At 35.9% G+C, this 11,253-nt stretch overlaps 2 pseudogenes; one reads left to right on the forward strand and one right to left on the reverse strand.

The window, feature by feature from the left end:
- Positions 1-4,753: 4,753 nt before the first annotated feature.
- LOC141550172 (deoxynucleoside triphosphate triphosphohydrolase SAMHD1 pseudogene) lies at positions 4,754-7,091 on the reverse strand (annotated as a pseudogene).
- A 343-nt stretch (positions 7,092-7,434) lies between these two features.
- LOC141550180 (olfactory receptor 13C4-like) lies at positions 7,435-10,944 on the forward strand (annotated as a pseudogene).
- The last annotated feature ends 309 nt before the right edge of the window (positions 10,945-11,253 follow it).

Here is an 11,253-nt window from a genome sequence, read left to right on the forward strand (position 1 = left end):
GTATTGCAGTGGGATTTCATTTTTTTTTTGAAGATTTGGTTATTATTTATTCATAAGAGACAATGTGTTTCATGTATAAATGGTCAGCTTTGAAAAGACTTGGGTTCAACTTCTGACTCTGACATATTCAAATAGTGTGATGTTGGGCAGGTCACATGACCATCCTCCTCCTCATCATCCTCATTCACAGTATTATTGTTAATCAGAGAAAAAAAAATGTAAGATGAAACTTTTTCTGCTTGACTCTAGAGGGTAAATCTGGGACCAAAAGACAAGATTTACAAAAAGGAGGCTTTCATTTCAATTTAAGAATGGATCAGTCTGCCTTTTATATTGTTGATTCAATCACTGATGGCCTCTAGGCAATTTTAACTCACTATCCAATTTCTCTATTTTAATGGAAGGATTTTCTATATCAGGGTTTCCTATATCATTGAAATCACAGAGTTATGTGGAAAAACTGGGACATTGATGCATTGTTGGTGAAGTTGTGAAAGAATCCAACCATTCTGGAGAGCAATCTGGAATTATGCCCAAAAAGTTATTAAACTGTGCATACCCTTTGATCCAGCAGTACTACTAGTGGGCTTATATCCCAAGGAAATAATAAAGAAGGGAAAGGGACCTGTATGTGCCAAAATGTTTGTGGCAGCCCTTTTTTGTAGTGGCTAGAAAATGGAAAATGAACGGATGTTCATCAGTTGGAGAATGGTTGGGTAAATTATGGTATATGAATGTTTTGGAATATTATTGTTCTGTAAGAAATGACCAGCAGGATGAATACAGAGAGGCTTGGAGAGACTTAGATCAACTGATGCTGAGTGAAATGAGCAGAACTAGGAGATCATTATACACTTCAACAATGATACTGTATGAGGATGTATTCTGATGGAAGTGGATATCTTCAACATAGAGAAGAGCTAATGCAATTCCAATTGATCAATGATGAACAAAATCAGCTACACCCAGAAAAGGAACACTGGGAAATGAGTATAAACTGTTAGCATTTTTTTGTTTTTTCCCCCAGATTATTTTTACCTTCCAAATCCAATTCTTCCTTTGTAACAACAACAACAACAAAATTCGGTTCTGCACTTATATATACCTAGGATATACTATAACATATTTAATATGTATGGGAATGCCTGCCATCTAGGGGAGGGGGTGGAGGGAAGGAGGGGAAAAATTTGGAACAGAAGGGCCTACAAGGAATAATGTTGTAAAAAAAAAATTACCTATGCATATGTACTGTCAAAAATGTTATAATTATAAAATTAATTTAAAAAAAAGAAATCACAGGTCTGTGACCAACTTATACACACACACACACACACACACACACACACACACACACACACACACTGTTATGAAACTCTAAACTATCCAACCATATACAGAGGATAAACATAATTTGTTTTCAAAAAGGAAAAACTTCCCAGTGACAAAAATATAAATTGTATTTTAATTAGATTATTAAGCATGAGAACTATTTAAGTTTTTTGTTTTTGCTGAGGCAATTGGGTTAAGTGAAATGAACCAGTGTTAAGTGTCTAAGGCCAGATTTTATCTCAAGTCTTCCTGACTTCAGGGCTAGTGCTCTATCCACTGTGCCACCAAGCTGCCCCTATTTAGTTTTAATATAATAATTGTGAAGCAAAGTTCCCGGCCCCACAGAGGAAAATCTTATGAACTATTTTTTACAAGTGGGACACAAATATTGTCAGAACCATTCACTGAGTCATGTGCCCAAGTTACTGAAATAAGAAACATTCCATAGAATCACAACATCCAGAGATGGAAGGACCATGGATTAGGAACTAAATATGACTCTAGAAGCCATCTAGTCCAACTCCATCATTTTACAGATGAGGAAACTGAGGCTCAGGAGATTAAATTTGGAATCAAGATCATTGTAAGTAGCCGAGCTAGAATTAAAACTCAGATCTTTGATTTCAAATTCACTGTGCTTTTCATAGCACCATTATTCTTCCCTCTCCTACTTTCAAGCTCATTGATATTGATTTTTTTTCAATAATACTCCTCATCCAGCTCCAAAACCAGCCCTTCTTCCCAAGACATGTTGGGCAGACATGTCACATACAGAGCATGCAGGTTAAGTGAGGCCCACAACACTCAAGATTGTGACCAGAACCAGGTAAAAATGTTATTGGAATAAATTTGATAAAATAAATAAAAAATACAATAGAATAAGATAATATTAATATGCTGTTTTCTTTATCCTCACAGGGATGGCTCCCTTACAGCTCTGACAAAGTTTAGTCTACAAACCTCTGAGCTTCTTTCATAATCCAACATTTTAATATCATCATTTTGGGGAAATTTTTCTCATTATTAACACCAACAGTTTCCTCTCTATATCAAGATAGTTTAAGACACAGGTAGATTCATTCTGACAGAATATTGTGTGATTGAAGATAATAGCCTGAAAGGAAAAAAAACTGAATGGAGCTATAAAAATTAAAAATTAAATTTCATCCAGCAAAAGAATGGAGCACAGTTTCTGTAACTTCTTGTTGGGAATATGTAAAACAAATGAAGCAATGAATAAATGAGTGGAAAAGCATATATTAACTGTGAACAAAACACATGCTTATATGAAGGTCAAATACAAATAAAATACTTCATGGGAAATTTGTATTAAAGGTCCTAAATGAAACATGTATTTTCTTTCATACCATTATAGCAGATAAGAAGGAGAATAGAGGAATAATGATGCTATCATGAATCCATAAAAAAAAAAAACCTACCATGGACTGCAGAGAAAATCTGTTCTCTTTTGTCAGAAAAATAAATGGAAGTAAATAACTATTTGTTTCCCAATGCACTTAAGTTTCCTATTTACTTTATTTTGAATATTTAAGGGATTAATATATTATCAGTTCTTTAATAAATATTTATATTATTCTACAATCATTCTGACACCTAGTTCATGGTTAAATGGATTGACTCTAAACCATCAAGGTAGTATAGAGATAGATGATAGATAAATAGATAGATAGATAGATAGATAGATAGATAGATAGATAGATAGATAGATTAAAAAAGAGAAAAAGAAAGAAGTAGGGAGAAAGGAAGAAAAAGGAGAAGGTGGAGAAAGAAGAGGAGGAATAGGAGAAGGAGGGGAATAAGAAAAAGGAGGAGCAACAGGAGGAGGAGGAACAGGAGAGGACGATTAAGGAGAAGGAGGAACAATAGGAAGAAGAGGAGGAAAATTGGAAGGGAAGCAGGAAAGGCAAGGAGAAGGAAAGAAGGAAGAACATGGAAAGAAGAAAGGAAGGAAGGAAGGAAGGAAGGAAGGAAGGAAGGAAGGAAGGAAGGAAGGAAGGAAGGAAGGAAGGAAGGAAGGAAGGAAGGAAGGAAGGAAGGAAGGAAGGAAGGAAGGAAGGAAGGAAGGAAGGAAGGTGGTTCTTATTGTTTGTTGGTAGTGGTTGTTGTTCTTTGTACTCAAAAAGGACTAAAAATGACATTGTTTGAGTTGAATTACAGCCTTTTTGACTGTGGATGCTCAGACCAATATACACTTGGAGTATTCTGCACAAGTCAGACACGAATAATCCTTATGACAATTTGGGGTAGCTTCTCTAATTGTGTGCATCTCACAGTTCTTTTGGGCTAATTCAAAGATAGATGATAGAATTTGTTAAACACTTAGGCTGTGCTGAGCTCTATAGTAAGCACAAGGGAAGAAAATAAGTAAGTCAGACAGTCACTGACTTCAAAGGATTTATATTCCAATGGACGAAGATACCTCAAGAGGAACTGGAAGAAGAGGAAGCAGGGGGCCAGGTGCCAAGGAATCCTGGGAAGTATTCTAGAATCTTGGCTCAGGCAAAATAGAGCAAAAGTTAACCTATTAGAACCAAGTGATTCAAGAATAGAATTCACATTGCTAGTGTGGATGGGGTAGATGAGACACTCAGAGGTAAGAAGATAGGGTACAGAATATTGTTACAATTAGAGTTGGCTCTAAGTGCTGAGTGTCCTCACAATTTTAGGGGGAGTAAAATCATTTCCCTTTTTATCTATAGGAGATTTCAACTTCTAGGTGACTATTCCATGAAAAATTATATATTCTTTCCATAAAATCATCTAGATTAAGTCATTAGGAATGATTAATCACTTTATTATTGATTAGGAATAATCATTGCTAAAGACAAACTTAGGCAAAAGAGTTAAGAAGTCAATTTCTATATCTAATCAAAGTTAGAGTAATTTCACACAGAGGGAAAAGAATTAGAATAAAAATAGAAGACCTATATTTTTTATGACTATCTGACTGTTGCTTTGCTTTGGGGCATTAAATTGCCACTTAACTTTTTTTTTTTCCTTTTTTTAATCTGCAAAATGAATGTTGGAGAACAGGAGGGGTTCTTATCATGGGGCCTATGAACTTGGTTTTTTAATATTTTGATAACCGTATTTCAATATGATTGATTTTTCTTGTAAATCTATGCAGTTTAATTCATTAATTTAAAAACACTATTCTGAGAAGAGATCATTAGGCTTCATCAGGCTACCAAGGTTTGCCATGACAAAGAAAAAGTTAAGAATCTCCTAGAATAAAGGATCACATAGGTCCTGTTTATTTCTGATTTTATTATATGAATCTACAAGGGATAGGTAGAAATATCAATAAAGCAAAGTAATTTTACATGACATTTTTAAAAATGGAAGGAAAGTATATATTGAATTATAATTACCAATGATGACTTTCACTGATACTAATAAGATCTTAGATTTCCTAGAAGGAAAGAATAATTTGAGAGACTTTTAGAAGTATACATGTGCAAACTTGTTAAAAATTTTAATATCAAATGAAATTTATCCTGCACACCCTTTATTATATATATGTGTGTGTGTGTGTGTGTGTGTGTGTGTGTGTGTGTGTGTGTGTAGCTCTCAGCTCCCCAAGTATATTTGAAAGAAAAAGCTGGTGTGATTTATTTACATTCTGATCAGCTTCTGACTGAGGGATATTTGTACAACAGCTTTGTTTGAAGAAGCCAAGAAAGAGGATAGGTTTAATGTAGGCTTCCATATCATCAATTGCTGTAGAAAGCTTGTACTTTTTCCCTCCACTACCTTCTATTCCTATATGGGGATCTGCTTTAAGGAAGGCATCTGTAATCATTGTGTCAATGATGTTGCCAACTCTGTGCTAGTAAGCTCTTCAGTGTAGGTAGTTGCGTGTATGGAACATGTCATATACATTTCCAACTTCCTTGTCTCTGGTGCAAATATATTTCTTATTGTTTACTTCACATACACAGGCAAACTTAATAAAGCACTTATGGTCAAAGTTATTTGGAATTCCAAGATGGTGGCAATCCCTGGCAAAATTTATCCACATCAATGCCATTGTGTTTATTAGCCACTATCTCATAAAGAAAGTTTTTCTCTTCAGGTTGTCCTTTATATGTCCACGAAGAACTCTTTCTTGTTGAATCAAGAGGTCCCGCTATTTGTTCTTTGATAAAACATATATCTTCTTCTGGAACAAGTCCATATTTCTTCATTACATTTTCAATTCCATTGGCCTTAATCAGGTAGTCAAACATTTTGACTGAACCCATTTCATGCTCCCAGTGATATCCTGGAAGAGCACGGGAATAAACCTTCTATCAAACATGTGTGAAAAGGGTCCATGATCTAGATCATGACAAAGGCCAGCAATCTGAACACACAGCATATCACGCTTAGTTATTTGTAGTTGAGGCTGTTTTTCATGCAGTGCATGGACCAGACATCCTGCTAGGTACCCAACACCTAGACGATGCTCAAATCGATTGTGAGAGGTACCTGGAAAAATATAGTAAGCACCTCCCATCATTTTAATGTATCGAAGCCTTTGAAATTGAGGTGTGTGTCGATGATTCGGATAAGAAGAGGGTGAAGTTCTATATGGGCCTGAACAGGATCATTAAATATCTTCATTGTCTCTTCCTGGTCTTCATCCAATTGATGGATACAATCCAACAGTTTCTTTCTTCTAAAGGACTTACTCCAAGATTTTCAAGAAGGGATTCATCAAGGCTGAGCAGCTGAGTGCCTCTGATTTTGTTTTCTCGTATGCGGCTGAGCAGTGTCGGGTTGCAGAAGCCCTGGTTGCAGAGGAAAAAGCACAGCCGCTCAGTGTCCCAGCTCTGGGGATCAGCGTCGTCCTCCCGCTCTGCCTCAGCGAAGGCAGCGGCCGTGCTCCCAAATGGGAGAAGGAGTCCCGCAAAAGGCGCGTTTAGAAGGGGTCCCGAATTCCCTCAAAGCATTTCCTCAGTCACACCGCACCAGCCAAGCTCCAGAAGCCGGCTATGCTGCTGGCCTCTCAAGCGCACAACTACTCCAGCACCACGTTGGGCGCCAAATGTAAATGTTCTGTTGTCTCTCAATTATAATCCTTCTCTGGGAGGAGGTTTTTGTTTTTGTTTTTGTTTTTGTTTTCTGTAAATCCTTTTTTCTGGGAGCAGGTTTCTTGGGAGGCTTCAGGAACCTCCAGCCAGAGGGAAGGTAGACGTGAGAATGAAATCTTGACTCAATCTCCTAGAGTGTGGGAATCAGACTCTACCTCCAAGAGTGTGGGAAGTCTTCTCCTTGACCTTCACCAGACTGCCTCCTTCCAGATTGAATGTTGCCTCCTTTTATCCTCCCAGAGAATGGGCTTGTGGGTCCTCCCAGGGGCTTGTGGGAACTCCTACAACCAATGAACTTACCCCTTTTAAAGGTGTAAACTCCTTTAAATGTGTAAACTCCTTTTCAGAAGTCTAAAGGTGTGAACTCCTTTAAATGTATGAACTAAAGGCATGAATTCTGAGCTAGAGAATTAAGTACTGACTTAGCACCTAGTAAGAATCTAACAGCAAATCACTTGATTATCTTTGCCAAGAAAACCCCAAATGGAGTCACAAAGAGGTGGACATGACTGAAAAAATGACTTTACAGCCATGAAACCTGTAGAACACCTATTAGTTGAAGTTAGGGATGTTGTCTTTTGCCTCAAGACACAGCAAACAAATTACCTTACCTTGATATTTAAGGAGAACAGTGTCACAAAAACCCTGACAGGAGGAGGACAGCATGACTGACAGTGTAAAATGCCTCAGAAATATCAAGGAGGATGCAAGTTTAGAAAAATCATTAGTGGAGAAAAAAAAAAAACCCAAAGAGTCTAATTTGAGGGAGAAAGTCCTAAAGAGACATATCAGAGGTGTATATCTTAATGAACAAGTAGCTATAGGATTCAAGGTAAGAGATTATAGATAGAAAAACATGTAGAAAATAGTATCCAATCAGCTGGTCGACTTTATTTAGTATTCTCAGTAGAATGAAGACTAGTATTTAACAAGCCATTAATTCAAATAATAACCTTTAAGTGTCTATTGCATGCATATTATGTAGAGGGAGCATGGTATATTGGTCAGAATGTTAGGCTTGGAGTCTGAAAGGTCTGTGTTCAAATACCAGTACTGTGTTCTGGGTAAATTACATAACCTTTACCTTACCACCTTCTACATATTCCATAATCCAACTACACTGACCAATATACTAATCTTCCCATGAGACACTCTATGTCTTATCACTGACATTCCCAGACTGGAAGAGTCTGGGCATTCCTTGGAAGGATTAAATGAGATTATGGAAAAACATTTTGTAAACTGTAAAACATTATACATAATTCTGGGTTATTAACAGAATTAACTAAGTGCCACAATGGTCTGAACACTGAACCTGGAGGCAGGAGGCCTCTGTTCAAATCCAGCCTCATATACTTAGCCATGTGACTCTAAGCAAGTCAACTGCTGTTTTCATTGGCTTTCTAATCTGTAAAATGGGGATAATATAATAATACCCACTCAGTTCAAATCTGAACTCAAATTCTTATTAGCAGTATGACCCTAGCAAGTCACTTAACCCTAATAGTTCAGTTTCCTCATATGTAAAATGAGCTGGAGAAGGAAATGGCAAATCAATATTTCTGGAAAGAAAACCCAAATGGGGTCATGAAGAGTTAAACACAAATGAAACAACTGAACAAGATTGTGGTGAGGATCAGAAGAGAAAATAGTTATAAAGCAGCTTAATACAGGACAGGGCACATAGTAAATCCTGTACAAATGATAACTTAGCTATCATTATTTTATCTTCATTTTTAATTCAACTGCTCAGGTCATAAAACAATTCCTTTGCAAAAGGAACTGAAAATGTTCCTTGATTATTTTGTTTTATTTGTCATAGTAGCTTTTCTTCTGAGATTTCCTCTTCAGTTTCCATCATGGCAACCAGTTATTCCAGAGACACTAACTATTCCATTTTTTATTTTTCAAATGTCAATGTCATTATAATGAAGTACTCCAGGTATTACAAATTAAAGAATTATGTATGTGAAGAAACGTATATATCTCTGTGCTAACTTCAAATAAATGGAGATCACAATACCTTACACATAGTAAGCATTTAATGGATTCTCAGAATGTTACAACAAATGAAAATTAGAGGCCATTTAGTCATAACTCCTCATTTAATAAATAAAGATGTTGATTATAGACAACCATTCATATTTTAAATCTGTCTCACCCAAACAAGATTATAGTAGTCTCATAGTCACTCCTCAATTTCCTGCTTTGGGACCTTTCTGAACTTAACCCCCATCCTTCCAGACTGTTGCCTTGATCTCTGGAACACTTTATTCAGGATTAACCTCACTCATTCTGTCTAGTAAAATGAATTAATGGATGAACATATAATGGATTTAGTTTACATAATTGGTATCAAACCAGCTGTCATAATATTTCTTAAATGTAGCCTTTATCATTTTATTCTTCTACTCAAAAGCTTTTATGAATCCCTGCTGCCAACTTAACCAGATCCAAATTCCTCTTTATGGATTTCAAGAGATTTTTGTAACCTGATATCATTTTACCTATCTATCCAATTTTATTTCCCATGAGACTCCAACAAACCTCTTACTCCTCTGTAGTCACTTACACTCTTTTGACTTACTCCTAGTAAAGTAATCACACAAAAACATCAATCTCATTTAACCTTTTAGTATTTACTCATATTATTTCCTCTGCTCAGAATGTCATTGTGTATTGTCTTGAATTATTCATTACTTGATATTGGTCTATGTTATTCCTATCCTCAATATTAATCTTCAAGTTCCTCCAGGCTAGAGATTTTGTATCCACCCCCCCAACCATGACTAACATAGAGTCTGACCCATAAAATATTGCTATTTGACATTAAACATAAGAAACAAGTATTATGTCCATTCTAGATTTTTTTTCCAATTTGGTATCAAATGATATTTGCCCATCCGTGAAAGGTACTCTCTCTTCATCTCTACATTCAGCATCCCTATCTTCTCACAAAGCTCAATTCATATCATCTCTCTGAAAGCCTTTACAGAATCTCTCAAAATTGGTAATGTTCTCCCTATTCACCATTTATTTTCCTTTGTTTATATATTGTATCTACTCAATAGAATATAAACTTATGAAAAGATTGTACCATTTAATTTTTATCTTTGCATCGCCAATGCATAGAATATTGCTTTTCCCATAGATTGTGCTTAATAAATATATGTAGAATTTGTACTCTTCAAACTAATTAACTCACAAATTGGCAAAGGAATATATTCACAAAATGACTGAAAAATCCAATTCTTGATCTGTTACTTTTGCCTTAAACATTACTCTTTGAAAGACACAACAAACCTGAGTTCCTGAAAACCGAAATCAAGAACAGAAGTAGACAAGAAGTGTCTACTTCTAGGCTTCCTGAAATAATGTAGATTGATGAAAGTAAATAGAATATTTTAGTCACTTATGATCCAGAAACTCTTCTTTGTGATGAGAAATGAAAATAATTTCAAACCAAGCTCCATAGCAAAAACCTAGTGACATGATTGCTGGATATCTTTACAATATGAGTCCAAAATAAAAGAATTTTGCATTATTTCTTCCTATGAACTCCTGCAAGGGGAAGAAATAAAAAGAATAAATAAAGCTTTTTTGACAGAATTTCTTCTTCTGAAACTTTCTGGCTACCCAAGGCTGGAAATCATTTTCTTCATTCTAATTCTAATGATGTACTTCATAATCCTGTTTGGCAATAGTGTCATTATAGCAAGCATATTTGATTCTTACCTTCACACCCCAATGTACTTCTTCCTTGTAACCTCTCCTTTCTGAACATCTGTTACACAACTACTTCTATACCTTCAACCCTTGTAAGCTTCTTATCCAAGTAAAAAACATTTCCTCCACAGGATGTGTAATACAAGATGTTCCTTGGCTTTCCCATGGCAAGAACAGAATGTATACTCTTTGCAATGATGGCAATTGACCATTATGTAGCCATCTGCTACTTTCTAAGATACTCCATCATCATGAAGAAGATTGTATATGTGCTGATGGTTTCAGTGTCTTGGCTGTCAGGGGTGATTAACTCAGTAGTTCAAAGAGCTCTTGCCATTCAGTTACTTTTCTGTGGAAATAATGTCATCAACCATTTCACTTGTGAGATTCTAGTAGTCTTAAAACTAGCATGTTATAGCCCTCAATATGATTGCTATAGTGGTCTCCAACATAATTTTTCTGGCCAGCATTGCTGGTGATTTTTTTTCTTCTATATCTTATCCTTTATAACATTCTGAGGATGAACTCAGCCAAGAGAAAGTGCAAAGCATTTTCCACATGCTCAGCCCACATGACAGTGGTGATCATATTTTATGTGATCATCTTCATGTATATAAAACCAAAATATCAGGACCCTCTTGGAGCTGACAAGTTGCAAGTTACAGACAAACTCATATCCATGTTTTATGGTGTGGTCACCCCCATGCTGAATCCCATCATCTATAGCCTTTGGAACAAAGATGTTAAAGCTGCTATGAAAAATTGGCTCACTCAAAAGCCCTCTTTTCAATGAAACCTCTGTGGCAAGGTTCTTTGTAAAGGATCTCACATTGACCTACTTTGCTATTCCCAAAGGAATGTTTTGTCCTTCTGTTTTTTGTTTAGAATATATCTATCTATCTATATCTATCTATCTATCTATCTATCTATATGTATATATATATAAATTGAGCTGACTCTTTGTGAAGGGCAACAAATATTTACATAGTACTGGTGCAATAAATGAGTTCTATAAGCTTAAAACAATGCTCTGATGTGTGCTCTGAGTCTGATAACTTTATGCAAAAGACACCAGCAGCAGCAATACAAAAGCCATGAAGGA

Source organism: Sminthopsis crassicaudata, chromosome 1, assembly GCF_048593235.1.
Source record: "Sminthopsis crassicaudata isolate SCR6 chromosome 1, ASM4859323v1, whole genome shotgun sequence".
Taxonomy (NCBI): domain Eukaryota; kingdom Metazoa; phylum Chordata; class Mammalia; order Dasyuromorphia; family Dasyuridae; genus Sminthopsis; species Sminthopsis crassicaudata.